This window comes from Diprion similis, chromosome 12 (genome assembly GCF_021155765.1).
Source record: "Diprion similis isolate iyDipSimi1 chromosome 12, iyDipSimi1.1, whole genome shotgun sequence".
NCBI classification, from domain to species: Eukaryota; Metazoa; Arthropoda; class Insecta; order Hymenoptera; family Diprionidae; genus Diprion; species Diprion similis.
Genome location: NC_060116.1, coordinates 14,969,731 through 14,987,771, shown reverse-complemented (window position 1 = coordinate 14,987,771; position 18,041 = coordinate 14,969,731). Strand labels below are relative to the sequence as shown.

Here is an 18,041-nt window from a genome sequence, read left to right as displayed (position 1 = left end):
AATTTCCTAAGCCTAATTAGGTTGATTAAGCAAGTGACCACGACATATTCTCAACATGAAAACCGAAAATTGAGAAGAGTAAAAGTGCATGAAAAATCCTCGAAGCTTAGACAGCATAAGATTCGAAAAATTATTCAAAAAATGCATTCGTGAACAAGTAGTTCTTGTTCCGAAGAAATAAAATATATTGAACAAACAATAAAACAATATGAGGTAAAATCTTTACCGCAATCATATAAGCATACCACAACTCACCGAAGTGATCAAACTTCAAGATGTATCTAAGCTACACAGGTTCTGATCTATAATCTAATCTTTCCTTTGAATAATAGTTACGTACCGGAATGCCCGTCTCATATCTGAAATCATCTGCGTCACGTATCGCGAGTAGACACCTCACTTTGCTAAGATCGCCTCGGAACGGCATCTGGCCCAGTTTTTGCAAGGCGCAATCAAGTACCGGGAACTGGCTGATCTCTCCCTCAGGACTCGTGGATGAATCCTCGACATCCGCGACCAGACGGTGACGCGGTTGCGGGTTTCTGTCGTTCTGTCTTAGCTGCGGTGCAGACCTCTCTTAATTTCTTGTCAGGTCGACCGGGGCAACGATAGGAACGCACAAACGACCCTTCGTCGAGGCGAATTTTTTCCGCGAAAAAAAGACTCCGACCAGGTCTCGACGAGCCTGCAGGACGGATATCCACATACACGTCCATAATTCGCGAACACGCGTGTCGAAGCTTCGGTACCGCACCACCCGCGGTGTTATGTTGCGTTATGCATAAGACACGGGCTAAGTGATGGATCGGAGTTTTCGCGACGCCGGGGACGGCTCTGCTCTGGGACCGAACAACCCCCAACACGAGGCCGCACTCGCATTCATTACCCTGCTGTGCGAAACCGCGCCTTAAGACACGGTCGGGTCTGCCGAAGCGATATGGCGTGTCCGGCGGTGCTGGAACAGCGAATTTACGCAACCACCCTGGCGAAAAGTCCTTTGGACAGAAGCAACACGCCGTTAGGTGAAATATCAGCTTATTTTATGCTGTAGGACACGTAATTGCACGTCGAATAAAAATGCTAAGAGAAAGAAGAGGGTGGATCGAGGGGGTGGGGAGAGTGGCGGGAGAAAAGGAGCAGTACCACGGTCCATAAATCTCGAGACGAAGAGAGAGAACGAGGAGAGAGTTAGTTTCTTTCGAAAAAAGTAATTATAGAATTTGTTTGAATAAATTTATGGCGACCGACGGGGGCTGCGAATATAGCAATCGTGAATTTAGGAGGGAAAATGAGCTGAACTGGTCCTCCTCTTCAGCAGTTCTCCCCGTGACTACTTTCCTCTGTTTTATCGCCCACTTCATCCCCCGATTCGTTCTTTTCGCGGAGAAAATCGCCTGAGAACCACCCCCTTATTTCCGGGGTGTTACGAGGGTATATCAAGTGGAGATAATGCGTTCTGCTCCGGTTAATTTCTTGCTGGTATTTCGCCGTAGGACCGGACGATTTGTATTTGCAAGAAATTCGGTGACGCGACTCGATCTGCATCGCGGTTCGAAACCGGGTTTCGGATATCCTACCTCGGAAAATAACGCGAGTGAAGATCTCGAATATGGTTTTTTAAAACTGCACTGCGAAATTGCTGCAGGATTTATTGAACTGGGAATACGTCCGCGAACACATCGTCTCTGTAGGTATAGGTATATGGTAAGCATCTGGATGGAAAATTCGAATGCGGTATCGAGAAGCCGTCGCGAGCGGCGCGTTATCATAAACCAAATTATTTTTATATCCCGGGATATCTCCGAGGGCGTGAATTAGTTACGAGATGGGGTGGACACTCGGTCTTACGCCGTACATGACTGGTACCACATATCGCGTGCCTCAGTTGGTCATCCTAATCGAATTCGCGATGTGAGGGAGATTTGCAACGGCCATCGACGGCTTATACTTCGCCCATTTACACGGGTCGCTATACGGCGACGGTAAAATTTCGTTCCCATATTTTTTTCACGTCCGTATCGCGGATATTCCCCATACTATGATCAATTACTTCTTAACTGAATTTGTTATTCCTCCTTGCAAGCCCCTTCGTAGTGACACGACGACGTTGATATTGTTTACATAGAACGAATCCATTGCATGGAAAACACATTTTTACAGATTCCATATTAAAAAACAAAAAAGATATTTTCGGTGACTAATTCTCACTTCACAAATCTAATGATTCATCGTCTACCAATTCACAGCATTGCTTGACAGTGAAAGTATAATCGAGCATAATTGCATCTTACAATCGTGTGTTATACCTGTTCACCGGAAACAGTATAGTTTGTCATAGGTACTTGTATGAAAATGGTAAACAGCAGCAGAAGCCGCAATATTGAGAGCGAAGGCCAGGCTGTAGGTACACGGTTTAGCATTTGGCAGGACAATACAGCTGATCAGCGCATCGATGCACAATTATAATGATAATGGGGTCCCCTTCTTTACTGAGGGGGTGCAGCATTATCATCCCCGGTACAACGTCTATACGTTTGAGAGATCGAACGGGGGGGGGGCTCGAGTTTTTGGTAGGCGTACAGATGTGGGACGGAAGAGGCCCATTTATTAGCCCAGCCACCACGAGACACCTACCCATTGAAACCCCCTTGTCCGCATCCCTCTATGTGTCCATCGGGGCCACAACAGGTTCTCGGCCTCAACGTCATTAGGCGCTCTACTTGTTCTCTTTTTGATTTTTACCAGCCCAGTTTAGCCGCCTCGTAATCTGGGGATCCTTCGTTCATAAAAGAAGAATAACCTTCGGATTGGAATGAAAAACCGAGTAATTATAGTAGCATGACTCGATGAGTTGGACCATGCACAACCTGCTCTACCCGATTACTAATTTCTTAATCAGAAGTGCTGATTTTCAATTTTCCAAGAGGTTCGATTGCGGGTACTTTCACTTCGATAAGTTATAGTATGGCTTTCGGGTACTAAATCCAGCGGAAATACCGGTAAGTACGTACTACGAGCACCATCTTTGCACGTTTACACAAGGGGTGAAGGAAAAGAAAATAATCAATCAAGGAGGTACTCGAAAATCATATACGGACTAAGGTAAACAAACGTGGTCATTGAGTTACAGACCGTTATATTTTAGCGCGCGCCTTGGGATTACTGCGTTGGAGAGAGAGAGGGAGAGAGAGAGGGAGAGAGTGCGTTAGTTCTCCAGCGTGCGGAGAGTTGGGATAACGGTGATGGGCATGGCACGGGGGCTGTTCACCCCCTAAGCAATGCATATGTCGACCCCCTTATGCCGCGCACCATCACTATACGATAGGGAGACGGCGGATAGATACACACACACACACACAAACGAAACTGGTGGTGTAGTGTTACTGCGCTGTTACACGGAGCAAGTGCGGTGAAACCCTCGGAGTTCTGTCGAGTCCTTTATAGTGTATCTGTCCATTTTAGATTTCAAAGAATCATCCCCTCGCGTCGTGTAGAAATTGAATGGGCTGAACATCGGCAAGCTTTTTAGTCGGGCAGGTCCTCTCCGGCATAGCTTCACGATCTGTACTCACACCTAACCGTATTTTCCGTCACTGCATTATCACACAGTCACAGAGTGGATATTTCGATCAGAAACATCACCAGCAGGGACAGTTTTCACAATTTTTTCAAACCATGAGGGAACTGCACGATGTAAGTGCGTTCAGACCTCCAGACTGACGTAGCTCGATAGTTTCGTTGAACGAATTAATGCTCATTCCCAGCTCAATCAGATATTCATCCGCAAATCAACACCTCTGCATTAACAATTGCCCGCAAAGTATTCCGTTAATCCGATGTCAAACAGCGTCAGGGTAGCTAAGCGTCCGGGCGACGTGGAATGAGCAACGTCGTGCTGAGAGCAGGGTAAATCCAATTATTCGTCAACCGCATATGTCTCAATGTTGTCGCCTGCTGCGGTAACCGCAGTCAGCTAATCCGGGCCGATATACGACCTGCCGACATACTACTGCCGATCCAGTGATCCGAATGATCTCTTCCATCCGAAGTTCGTTCGACATAGTTTAAGCTTATTACACTGCTATGTATGATAACATTGGCATGGGGTACGCACCTATGTTTGCAGTGTTTCCTGCTCATGTTTTGCCACATGTCGTTGTGGATCTGGGTAGAATAATGCTGGTTGTTTTCAGGATCATAGACTCAAAGTTTGAGGTATTTTCCCCATCCGGAAAGAGAGTCCGATATTCTGTCGCCGTTGGATTTGCTTTCATATTGTTAATACGACGATCGTAACGGTAGTAACAATTGCAAGTTGACATACGTAAGTATGACTAAAAATTAGAAAACACCCGGCATTAGAATGGCTTGTTAAAATTATCGCACAGGCCATTTCCGTTGGGGTTGAAACTGTTCCGTAGTGGTAGAAATCGAAATCTCCCCAAATGACACTTTAGTCCTTGGTAATTTGCGTTAGTTAATTGCAAACAGGTCGTTACAGCGACGTTCTTGGGTATAGAAAGACTTTTCAAAGTCTTCGGGCTCCGACTTTCGCCTCTGAAAACACCTCGAGACAGGTATACGCCTATCCCTATACCTATATAGATAAAGCAGCGAGAGGATCGGCTCCATTTTTAAATGGGGCCTCGTCGCAGCCATAAGGCGGCAATGTTACAGGCCGTTGGGCAGCATCAAGAGAGGTCCCATGAATCACTGCGAAGAGCGAGGAACGGATGGAGAGGGCGTGAGGCGGTTTGGGGGAAGAGAAGGGTGGGAGAGAAAAAAATATACAATGCGGAAAAAAGTAAATGAAAAACGTAGGATCTAAAAAACAAAGAAAACCGGTCTGGCACGCGTGCCTCTTCTCTTCCTCCTCGCTTACCGCTTATTATAATAGATACTTTATTATCCACGCTGCCACATGATGCTCCTGGTAATAGTCCTCAGTGAACACGCTTTGCGTTTTGGTCCAAGCAGTCAGCTCTTGATGAGATACAAGCGGGAATAAAATAATCTGCTTTGATTTTCCGTAAGGATTCTCGTTTTCATAGTAATTTTCCAATTATACGTATACTAACAACGTTTGAAGTCTTGTAAATCATTCAACCAACTTTGATTTGTGTAAAATTTTCTAAGTCAGAGCTTTTAAATCGGGTGATTAAAATGTTACGTCGCAACACAGCGGCAATGAGATAAGGAGGTGAATTAGTCCATAATTGGTATAGCCCATCTGATGATTATGAAAAATTGAAGGACTTTTAGCTACTATACAGCCCGTAATCTGTTATCTGAGATGGCGCCGTGCCCCCGATCCACAGAGTTTAATAAAAGTTCGAAACTCAACCTCCAACGATAAAAAGTATTTTCAAGCTAAAGCATTCCCGAGTGCATGGATGGATTGGGATCTAAGATAAATAGCTGGCGGTTACCACATTCACGCTCTATACGTGTGTATGTATCATTTGGACTTGCAGGATCTATAATGATATACAAAAGTGCCTGGATAACCGGGTGGAGGTTGCAGAGGGTACGTATAAACGAAGGGCAGGCTAGATTTATGCGAATTTAACCCATCAAACCGGATATTTGTCCCCTTGGCTTCCTTTCTGTCGTCTAATCGACAGCGCGTGGCATTCTGGGTCACGCTTGTTGACTGCTCGCACTGGCAGTGGCAATCTCGCAGGTTTGATACTGGAAGGGAAAGGGTGTGCTCACTGGGAAAGGTAGCTGCTCAACTCGGGATAATCACAGGGGGAACGGGGTGGAAGAACGGAAGGAAAAAAGCTACGGAATCTCGTTTTATTCACCCGCTCGGTAGCGGATATACACCCATCAGTTCCCCGCATCTTCCGGAAGTCGTATTAGCTCAGTGAGCGCGAAAGGCGCGGGTTTCCTAAAATAAGTAACATTTTCCCCAGTTGTGTGCGTGCTGGTGAACCGATGCGTGTGCCGACTATACAGCTCTCCAGGGTGCCCTACCCTGGTGGTCGGGCTGCTTCCACCTCTCCTTGTCTCCCTCGTCTTTCCTCTCTCTGCCACCCGATTTTTCTACCCCGCCCACAACCTCGTTCCAACCTCCTCTCTGCACCTCTTCGCGAGCTTCAATGCCCCCTAACCTGCAGCTCCAGGTTACCCTCACCATTCACCAGAAAAGCTATTCCCATAGGCAGAAGGGCATTATCATCCAAGGATTATTCTACATGGTCTAAGGTTCTGGTCACGATATCGTCAGATTCAAATCAGTCGGCACTTATGAAATATTTTGCTGTCACCAGCGGAAGAACGCTTCTAAATTATTGTATAGAACTCAGAGTGACAATCATGAGAATGATTAGCTTAGCTGTTTGCTTCAACGGTCATGAGTCGTTTTCAAACGGATTTCCTAAGTGGAGACAAATGATCAGGACCTTTCCTTCCAGAAACGATCAATCCCTTGTAACATAATTTCGAAGTTGGACGATAATGATAATAACAAACATGTCGCAATTGCAGTTAAGATGTCTTGTGCAAAGAATATTTGCTGATATGTACAGGAGATTGATGGGGATTTGGGAAAGGTGGGCCTACATGGGTAACCACGGCAACCGGTGACTTAAACCGATTAACGAGTCGTTGGCTAATAGCCTGAGAAAGTATCCTTGGCAGATTGGCGTGCGTGTGCTGTAGAAATTAGGCGTGGGTTTCTCAATATCTTTCGGGGTGTATCGGGCAGCCGAATACTTGGCTGTAACGAAGAACGATAATCCTTCTCGAAGTACTCCGCAGGATCGTGCACCCTAATCGCGTCATTCGTCACTCTCTTTGCCAGGAATCGCCTCCTTCGCTTAACGCAGACAGGACGATTAGCCGAATACGGTAATTTTTCTTTGACTCCTGAGCACCCGGTGGATCCCGGCTCCACCGAAGGACTAAGGACCGCGAGGACGAGGATGAAGAAAGGTGTCGAGGGGCCATCCGCCGTTGGATTGCGGCCGGCTCCCTGGGGGCAGTGCGGCCATCTTGAACGCCGCGACACACTGTAGTCCTGCACGCTCTTCCTTCAAGCCCATTTACATAACTTACCTGCCGATGATGACGTCACGCTTTTCAGAACGAGGAAGAGAGAAAGAGAGAGAGAGAGTTCGGGCGCAGGATTCAGCGATCGATTTACTGTCGGAATCTGGTGCGCTTTTACTCTCGGAGTTCTTTCTTCTTCTTCTTCTTCTTCTTCTTCGCGATTTAATCCATCGACTGCAATTACAGTTCCTTCGCGGTAAAAGAATAACAGTAAAGCCTCGCACGTTGGGCTTCTTGATACTGCTGGTAATTTCGTCACGCCGTAAAGGTTACCGTTTATTGCTGGCTGTGCTGCAGTCAGTATACGTAAGTACACCCATGATGCGAACTCCTGGAAGAAGGCGGTTCACAGGTTGCGTGTAACTGAGCACCAGGGCGAATGAGGCTGCGCAATTTTTAGCCGATATTAGCAGTCGCCCGGTGATTTCGTTCCCGGGTCAGCCGCCTTTGTACCACTCAGTGTGTGTTTCTCACATTAGTATGTTTGTTCAGGACGACTGCATCCATGCTCTCCCCCGCAATATCCTCTGTTTGTTGGCCACCGTAATTCGAACGATCTAATTCTTGCTCAGTGATCTATTGTCCGACGGACCTTAACGTCCGACACGTGGACCGAAATTGTCATCAATTCTTGCAGGGTTTGGAATTGCAGCTATTTTCACGTACCTACCGGAGAGCTGTGCTAAAGTCGAGGTCAAAATTGGTCAAACTTTGGACAAAAAATATTGGAAATCGTAATTTCTGTTTCATTACTGAGTACGTTCAATTACGAATAAATATGCGCATGGGGTGTTTTCACGTTCTCGCGTTTTGGGGATACGTTGCGTCGCGTCGGCTCTGCATCCAGCAATTTACGCAATTATTGGATATTACAGCTCTGGGCAGCTTGCAGCTCTGCTAATAAACGCATAATCTCGTAATACCATTGATTTTCAATTTGTTATTTACCCCGTTTCAAGGGTTCTCAATTTCTGACTAATCGTGCGCTGAAATTTCGCGACCGATTTCATGAATTCTACAGCTCAGGCTTCGCTGAAAACCAACAACTACGCACGGAAAATTCTACGAGATGTCATCACCGTCGCCATTATTTCAATCGCCAAAGAAACTTTGATTTGTTTCCTGCAGTATCGAATCTAAGACACGGCAAGCTTCTCGAAAGCCTGTTTTAGCGGCGGAATGACAACCGCAGAATAATCATGCGACGATAAAATCGTAACGACCACGAGTGAGAATCACGCTAGGAATGTAAACGACTGTTTACTAATTACACAACAAAATACTACATAATACCGCATGTCTCTGCGGGTATATAATATGCAGCAGAGCAGGTGACCCCTGTGCCATATATAGTACGAATCGCGGGGTGCAACGAATACAATCCATGCGCACGTTATGCGTCCATTAATTATCACAATTACCGAGGACGTTGTTATTGCCTTATTTAACAACTCGTTTCCCGAATCGATCGCCAAATTTCGCAACCATGTATACACCATTCCGGTCATGTCGAGAGGCTGTAACGTAGAAACCGAGAAAAGAATATCAAACTTTCCATTCAAAGGAATTCGAATTCGACTACGCGGCAGGATCAAAGTCCGCGTGATATGAAGGATCGGCTCCTGAAGTGGCGTAATCTGGGCATGACGCCATGATAATAAACAGAGATAGGTAATTGGCCGACTGTTGTGGAGGATCACTCGGTTAGCCAGGCGCAAATACCGGGGTGTTCATGCTGGCAGGTACAGTCAGGTATTTGTAGCTTGTTACGAAATGCAGATGTGTACAGTAGCACGGATGACTATGCAAAGCGAATGTATCATATCACACTGGCCCCAAGGGCTGCATTACAAGCCCGATCATACTCTGTTTCCAACCCCGTATTAATACGACGGGAAAAATATCCTTCTCTATCGTCCGATCGACTGCCGAACTAAACTGCCCCGTTAATTCCATTTGTGTAAACGCATTCCAGCCCGTGTTTCACCTGTGCCATGCTACCTGCACACCTTCACATGTCAAAGGACCCTCGCCTCTTGACGTTAAGGAATATTACGTGTATTGTTTAAATTCAGCATCACGTATTCGACGGGTCTCTATGCTCTGTTTGAATTGTAGAAACGATTCGCATTCGAAACTGGCGTCGATATTTTGAATCCGAATTCTTGTGAATAAAAATGGTGCCATTTAGAATACAGCATTTGCCTTGGGAATAAGTTCCATCGGCAGCTAATTTCACAGAAAATCCATTCTCGTCGATAATTAGTGGACTTTGAGATCTCCAGTGTTCATCGAACCATTGCAGATTCTGAAAGCACCCCTCGCAGCGCCAGACAGATGTGCCAGGGTCGTCATATTCTGACGCAAATCCCCGGTAAGTCGTCTCAGATTTCGCGGGGCACCGCAGCGGTAGCTGCAGAGAACAACTTGCTGCAGGAATGATTCATATCTGGCGAATTATGATCCTCACGTAGATTGACAGGACTCGACCTCGCGGATGTATTGCATACACGGATGACGTTCGCACACACAGTAAAAAATCGGAGTGCGCCAGCATGTGGCCCCAGGAGGTGGTCGACCCTGTAAGGAACATCTGTACACCTCGGCTTGCGCTTCGCTCGTATTTGCGCGAAGAACGCTCGTCGCTTGATGCAGGTTCGATTTCTGCGACGGCGACCCCATCGGGGAAGAACCCTTTTCGACTACGGTAATTCATAGCTGGGTGACATCTCGTTGCGTCGTAACAAGTACCATTGTTCCCTGTATTGTTCGCGGCTCGCTCTGCAGTTTCGACGACTCGGATCTCGACTCCGAGTTAACAAGGCTCGCTGCACCTGGCCAGAAAAATCACCCGACAATTTTTGGCCTCGATGAACACGGTCTAGTTGTTTGAAAACAACTACCCCCGACCCCTTTCACTATACCGCCTTCTGACCCAGTGAACATCGCTGATTGAATGCTTCTTCTCGTCCTGCCTGATCATGCAGAGCCTAAAAGCGGTTGCGGTATCTGGTGTGAGTTGACTTTGGCTGGCATTAAAAACACAGATTAGTCACGTCGTAATCACTTCGTTGGGAAATGCCGTCTTTTTCAAAACAATAATGAATCATTCTTTAACTCAGTTCAGTTTGTCGACAGTTATCAGTTCTCGATGGTTGTGTACTCGATTTTTATTATCAATAAACAACAACAGAAGCCTTGAATTTTCGTAACGAGAAAGAATTTCGTTTGCATGTTTAAATTTTGTAACTAAAATGTACACGTTATTGTCAAAAATTATAAATCGATGATCTTTTTTTTTTTGTTAAAAAATCTGGGATGTTCACTGAATCAAGTTAAAGTCCGCAGATAAAAATTGAGTCACCTTGCAAACAGACGATAATTTTTTCATTTTCATACTGATGCAGAAGTTTTTTTTCTCAAAAATAACGCGATTTTCAACAAGATCATAAAAGAAGGCAAAGCAGACTGCGGGATAGCAAAGTGTCGGGTGTACTCATCTTGTCTACGGTTCTCCGAGTGCGTACCTTGTTCAACCCCGTGTAGAAAGGTAGGGTAACACATGGCAGTCGGTTACGGTGGATGGGCGCCACCCCATGTTTGGATTATAGAGTGGATCGACGATGTGCCAGTGTCTATAAACAGGACGAATACAGGGAGCGAGAGAAGAAAAGTCTGCAAGTCTGGTGGTGCCGCGACCGCTATGACAGATTGAGAGGCCACGGGGCTTTGGTGAGCAGCGAGGCGTCGCGACGACTGCCCAACTGCACAAAGGCACCAACCCCTACGAGTCTTTACGGCTCGGTACCAACAGACCATCACCTACAGAGTAGGAGGTATTTTAGCGATAGTTGCAGACGATTTATGGGGTGGATTCAAAGTCCTAAAGTCCTGATTTTTCGGATGGCATCATAGTTTAACCTGTTCATTGCGGGTTAAGGTAAAACTGCAAGAGTAGCAGAGTAGTAAAAACAGAGGAGGGGGGGGGGGGGGGGGGAGGGGTCGTTCCGTGGTATTCCCGCAGTTTTACTTGCCACATAACCAGACATAACTGGGCATAACAACGCCTCGGGACCATAAGGCGATACGATGACACCGATGGTGCGCTGGCCTGCCCGTTACGGTGCAGATATAGCGAATGCGGGTTCCCTGGATATGGATACGGAACGACAATACAGTTTGCGCAAACGTGCGGTTAGAGACATCTAACTGCGTTGTCTTATTGAAAACATCGCGTCTGCTTCATCTCAACGACCTTACACGGTTTATCTCCGACCGAAATTACCTCCTAGAACGATCGCCGAGTTCCCGATCCTTTGTTCTTCCGTAACGGTGTAACCAATTTCAGTCTCGAATGAGCAGAGAATATTCGTTATAATCTTCGGTTTGTAAAGAAGAAGAAGAAACGACGCGAAGGTGAATGTGGCACGGCGGCAGACTACCGGACGACGGATCAAAGCGCGGTGGTAATCCAATTTTAAACGTAATCCCCCGAACAATGCTTATACACTGCAAACCTATAAACCTAAATCAAACCACTCGTTTCAATTGCAAACAGATGTGGCTTGGCTATCGCAAACCCCTCTTGGCTATCACTCAAATCCACTCAATAGAGATATACACCCTGGACCGATACACTGCTGCAGTTTCAGTGCACCTACACTGCACATATCCCACCGCTGCATTATAAAGCACAACGTGATACTCCGCTATCGCTATCGCTTCCAGCTAGCGGGGAGCGAGCGACAGATTTTAGAGACCGCAGAGAACCCCGGATGGGGCAAGTGCGGTACATACTCCTTTGTCTGCCCATCCCGGCAGGATTTCCCTGTCTCTCTGCGCCTGGCTGGCTCTCCTTCCTTCAAAGAGTAACGAGCCATGAAGACCTCGTCATATGTGCGGCATCTCGCAACATGTGAGTTTCCGCGACGAGCAAGTTAGAGGCACCAGTTTCTTCTGATCAAAACTGGTCAGACGGTTTTTGTGACTGCGATGTATACGTTGAAGCGAAGGATTCACAAGGACGAACGTAACGGACGTGATGTCTCATCTTTTGCCAGAAAATTTCGTGGTCAAAGAATTCACGCGCAAACTTTCCGAGGAGTTGAAACGACGGAGATGGGAGGTGAAAATGTGACCGAGACAGGCACCATAAATCAGGTAACGGTGTTTTCTCGAAACCAAACCTCATGCCGAGAATGAATTGGCAGAAAGCTTGGTAACAGGCAAATAATACCACGTTGTACGGACAATGAGAATACATCATACCTGCTAATACTTTTACGACCGGGGTTGTAAATTTGCAGACAATTCGATCATCTTTGGCGCAGGCAGAACCGTTCAAACCGATGATACTGGGAGTCGTTCATTTCGGCATACAACCGGAACGAGCGTGACAAACGCGATTAGACTCTTGCAACGCGCAAGATTGAATGTTGAGATTAAACTCCCACCGTTCTGTAGCTCAGGGGGTTGCGGTTGATTTTTGAAACTGTTTGAGGCTCTTCAGGGCTGCAAAATAAATCCCAGATTTCAGGAGAGTGTAATGTAGGCAATAGTATATCCGAACAATTAGCCTGGCAGTGCTTAAAGAGTTTTCCCCCGCGGTCCCAGAGGCCTCCTCGATGTTTATACGGTTCCTCGAATGGTAGAGTGAGAGTCAAAGTTTGACTTGATGCGTACGGAGGGCAGCGCGTGGAATGACGCAAGACTTAGGAGGCAGCTGGGAGACATCAAGCATATTGTCACGCCGGCATTAATCGGGGGATGGGTGGGCTGGTTCCGGTATAACCGTCTTCAGAAAGCGTCGTCCGGGTCTCGGAGTGTCTCAGGGTTCGTAGCTTCGGCCCGAAACCGGGGGCGGCTAGATGGGAGGGCGAAAGTCACTGCACAGCCCCTGAGGGGGCCACTAGACGGCTTCGTGCTGCTCCTGCGAACTCCTGTTGCCGACTCGGCTGAAAACTATACAACACGTCCCGCCCCCTCCTTCCAGCTCGCCATTTTCCGACCTTCGTTTACACCCCAAGACGTTATTACAAGATCGCCGAGTCGAGCAGTTGACACACTTTTGCAGGGTAGAAAAATTAAACTCAAATCCATCCAGGCGGAGCGGAGAGGAGGAGGTGGAATCCTGATTACAGCCACCGTGCATAGAGTTCAGAAACTCGAAGCTAATCTCGTCTGCTAGTCAGACTAGAAACTTTATCAATTTCCTTATAAAAAACAACGCGGGACTGCTAAATTCTCGAGCTGAGTATCGCGTAGGTATCACGTTTCAGGATGTGTTCTGTTCTGTGGTCAAGGATTGTTCACTGGTACAAGGAGTCCGGTTTGCTATATCCCGAGGGTGCAGTGGCTGGTCTGCAGGGGGTTTCAAGAGCTCGATGGAGTTCGTCTAGCCGGCGTTTATTTCCTTGTATATGTGGATCGAGGATTGACGACGTCTGAAAAACTAGAGCGGAAAATGCTTGGGAGCCACCGTGACGAACAACGTGCATAATAAATCGAACGGCGGTTTGGATTCGACAAAAATCCATCTTGGATACAGATACTTGATTACGAGCTTAGTACCGGCGGCGCTACGGCGTTACCATATTATGACGTCGGTGGACATGACGACCTTAAAGCCATTCACTGTGACCATAAAACCACGGGCTGCATCTTTCATACACTGACGGTATAACGGCGCACCTCATGCCCTCGGAGAATTGCTAAATGAGGGACTTCGTCTTTCGCGGTTGGCCGCTGTCCGTACAGCGAGTTTTTACACACTCTTGTCTCGATAGGAATTTTCCCCATTTTTCGAAACAACGAACGCAGGCTCGCAATAAAACGAACCACACATAACGACCAACACTAGCTACAAAACACTCCGATCCCGTCACCGAGTCGGGCTATATTCTGACTATATCACCGGTCATAATTATGAATTATACAGGTAAGGTCCGTCAAGGGATTAACGGCGCCTGCAGGCGACCAGAGGTGAGAAACCACGGGGTGAACGAAGAGCAAAAGAGACTGCGAGGATACACTTTTACCCCGTCATCCTTCGTCCCATGGTGTGTCGAGTCCTGAAAAATTAGCGAAACTCCGATCGTCTTTTGAACATAACCGTTTTGTTTTACTTTTTTCAAATTTCCAGAGGAAGGATTAAATAGCTGTGAAAAATGACGCGAACGACCGAGGAAAGTCAAATCACCGTGCAGCGATGTAGGATTTTGATAACCGTGCGTAAAACACTCCACTTGATCTGGAGTCAGCATAAGCGGTGCGTTACGTCGTTACAATTTTATGAGCCAACTGTCGCGCGGCAGGCAGGCAGTGCAGTGCAGTTTCTGTTTATAGGCGTGAAACAATTTGCAGCATAGAAAATCACCCGTCGCATATGTAATAATATCGTGTCGGATAAAAGCATTGCTAACCATTGGGCGTCACGGAGTGACGTTGCGGACATTCACTACACGCTGTAGCTACTACTCGTTAGCCGGTATTCAACTTCCGTCCCAACTTCATCCGACGCTTTTCTACTTATATGATCGTCTATTGAAGTGGTAAAGCAAATAGTATGCAACGTTTCGGTTACGTACGGTAAACGGGTGCAGCGCACTTTACGAAAGGGAAAAACGAAGCGCTGCATACGTAGTTTTCAGAGAAAAGCTAAAGTTATTCGCTGTGAATCAGGGGTAAATAACATCGATTTGAAGAATTCAGTTCCACTATTCTGCAGACGATAAACGCTGGGCTGCAGCGTAAAGCATAAACGTATTCATCGAGGCGTGATGTATCGTTGACTTAGCTGCGGGGGGTTGATACTCGGATCTCGGCGGGTGCCAATTTGTAAGAGGACCAAAGGACCGCACACTGCGCACAATTCGCCCGAGGCGCAATATGCTCGAGCCAATTGATTAAAAACAGTAGGCCTGCATGTAAGATGCGCCCCATAAACGGGGCGGCAAGTGCCGTGTAGCGAAATTGAAAAATGACGTAGTCGCCGTTTCACCCCTCAAAAAAGTGATTCGAGAAGAGAAAAAAAATTAACTAAATAAATCCGAGTCTCATTTCCACTGGACGTACTATTTTTGTCCTTAAAATTTACCGATAAGTCGAAGCATTGACTTGCACACAAAATTACGTCGACCTACGAAAAAAAACTGCAAACTCGGGGGAAAATAATCAAGACAAAGTCTCGGGCAGGGTTGATTCAATTTGATTACTGCGTGATCGAAACAATTGCGCGGTGAATTTTTATCTCCCAAAAAAGGAACACCAGCTACCCGTTCTCCGACATTCTGTATCGCCCTGAGAGAGGGAGGCGAGTCGAGGCCCCTGGCCTAAAATATCAATGAGGGGGGCGCGACTATCAATTATTAACACTTCCATCTGTTGGTGTATCTTGAGCGCTGCGCCCCGAGCCCCCGAAACCCTCCTGTCTCTTCCCCCTTTCTCCGATCCCCTGCCCTCACCGTTTCGTGCACAATGCTCCACTACATCATATTATCCGCTGCAATGGACCGTATGGCAAGTGCACATTGTGCATTTTTCCTGCATCGAAAGGCTCGGCTCCATCGAAAACGAGCTCAATTGTCGCCGTCCGAAGGCTGGAGGATACGGGGATGATTTGTTGCCGGCGTAGACGTATCGCTGTGTGTGATGCTCAAGTTCAGCTCTAAAAGGAGTCAGACAATTCGATAAAAAACTTGAATCTCGATCCCACTCGATCGTGAAATTATCAATTCCACCGGCAACAGGATCGAGGAAATTTAACGAAGGAGGATGTATCGTCACCGCAAACTTTCGCCTCCTTTTCATTTGCGGGCTTCTGCTTATCGCCGGCAGCCCGCAGACTAGCAGACACTACTTTATGCGTTATGTTCACGGATGGTGCTGGTTAAGCTTACACAAGAGCTGGGGGCCCGGTACCTGGCATTACTTAGTAGCAATACACGCCGGTAAGACAGTCGGCATAAAGCCAACCACGACGGTACTTCCTAGCGCTGATATCCCAGAAGTTAGCGGGTCTCCGCATCGTCAGGTCGGAAGTTTTGACCCTGCCTCATCCCCGCACTCAACTTAGCATTCGACCATCCCTGTGACCATCATCCCCTGCCCAGGATCGTCTTTAGCATCGGTTTTACCCGGACGCCTTCTGCATAACCACTCATCAACAGGACAGAAAATTAGTCAGGATTCGACAACTTTCTGAAATTATTTTCTATTGTTAATGTTAAGGAAACGGATGTTTTAAGACTAATCGAATACTGTAATATGGTAATAAAAAACTCTTCAGTATCAGAGTTCATAGATAATGAGAAAAATCTCACCTTATGGTCTCCAAGTTTTCGAACCAAAGAAAATATCCTATGAATCGATGATAAATGTTGAAAAAAATTTTAGAACTGTTTAGCGAATGAGGTGAAAAGAAGCCCGGAAAATTTTAAACCTTTAAGACGTCACTGGCAGAGAGTGACGCGCAGCGTTGACCGTTTCCAGTAAGGGAGAACAAGGGGTGTGCTTGGGGTGTGAAAAGGGACCCCGGTACGTGGGCACGTCGGGCGCAGGACATAATGGACACATTAGTGCTTGGCCTCCAGTTTAATTAGTTTACATTACGGCGGCATCGTCACCACCGCGAAAGGGATGCGGAGGCTTCACCAAGCCTCCCAAACTGCACGGACTCGGAGGCAGCTAGCCAGCCACGAGGCTTCGAGCTGGTTGATTAATCGGGAAAGTTTGATGCGAGGTGACGCTGGCACTAATTACACCTCGTTACGGGATTAATAGCGAGCGCCAACCTTTGCTATTCACGTTTCTAAACCACGCAAGGTTAGATTATGAGTTAGAATTTTGATTGCTCCTTTTTTCTCTAGACTGTAATTTGTACAGATAAATATCGATTCGAAGACAAAAGAAATGTATACTTGGAACGTCAGAAAATGAAAATTGGAGTAAATTCGATTAGGGTATTCCAGAAATATCCTGTGCATCCTGTGTCACTAACATCTGTCAAATAATTACTATTAAAGCAACAATAAGTAGTTTGGTGATCGGTACAATGATTTCGATATTCGATACATCGAGAGCTCGGATATCAATTCTTCAAACTGATCACCTTAAATTGATGAAAAGCTTAGTATATAAATTAGTCCGATTTCACTCTGGGATTACTAATTTCATCCAAAAGACTATTTTTTACAATCTAACTGTATGTAAAACACTTTTTTGCGACTCTGGTATCGTTGAATATTTAAATCTTCAGTTGATTGTACAAACGTTAGTTTCGATCAACACGTAGCGATGGCAGAATCTATGAAAAACTGAACAAGTCTAACAGTTTGTTCACCATTAGACACCGATTGAAAATAAAAAAGTCAACCCCTAAATTCTGGTTTTACTAAACTCTAGTTTAATTAAACATAAATTGGCATTTTCTTATTTCTCACTCTTGAGAAAAAATTATCACAGCTATCACTAATACACTATAAATATTTAAAATTATGAAAAATGATTAAAAAATATGTCTCGACACCTAAAGTATCGCGTTACACGATAAACAGTGAGTATCAGTTCACCGGCTAAGGCTTACCATGTGTGAGCGAGTTGCGTCGTATAATAATCCAGACATTATTTCATTTAATTATAAATTCCATTAAAATGAATGCCAGTTTGAGAAACAAACAGCACTATATCTGCATTAAACATAGGGGGCAACATGTCTTAATCAGGTTAATATAAATATGAAATATGCAGTGTTGTAGCATGGCTCTCGACTCAGCCGCGTACGTCTGCAGTATTATACATACGTAACACACGCGAGAGGAGAGGAGAGGTGAAGGGGGGGGGGGGGGCATGTAATGTGCAAAGTGTGAAGGGCCGCGTCCGCAGGACATACGTGGCCGGGAAGGTAGAGCCGGGAACGTGTGACGCCTTATACGACTCCTGGGGGGCGCCTTTGTATTAACCCTTGCATATTAACCGCGTGATAACCG

General features: G+C 46.2%; 1 protein-coding gene across 1 annotated transcript in view; it reads right to left on the bottom strand.

Annotated features, from left to right (window-relative positions):
• LOC124413672 (transcription factor collier-like) overlaps positions 1-16,201 on the bottom strand; it is a 40,302-nt gene extending 24,101 nt beyond the window's left edge. The window contains exon 1 of the mRNA XM_046894393.1: positions 16,191-16,201. The gene's annotated coding sequence lies outside the window, so the exon portion shown is untranslated. The remainder of the gene's footprint in view (positions 1-16,190) is intronic.
• Between the last annotated feature and the right edge of the window lie 1,840 nt (positions 16,202-18,041).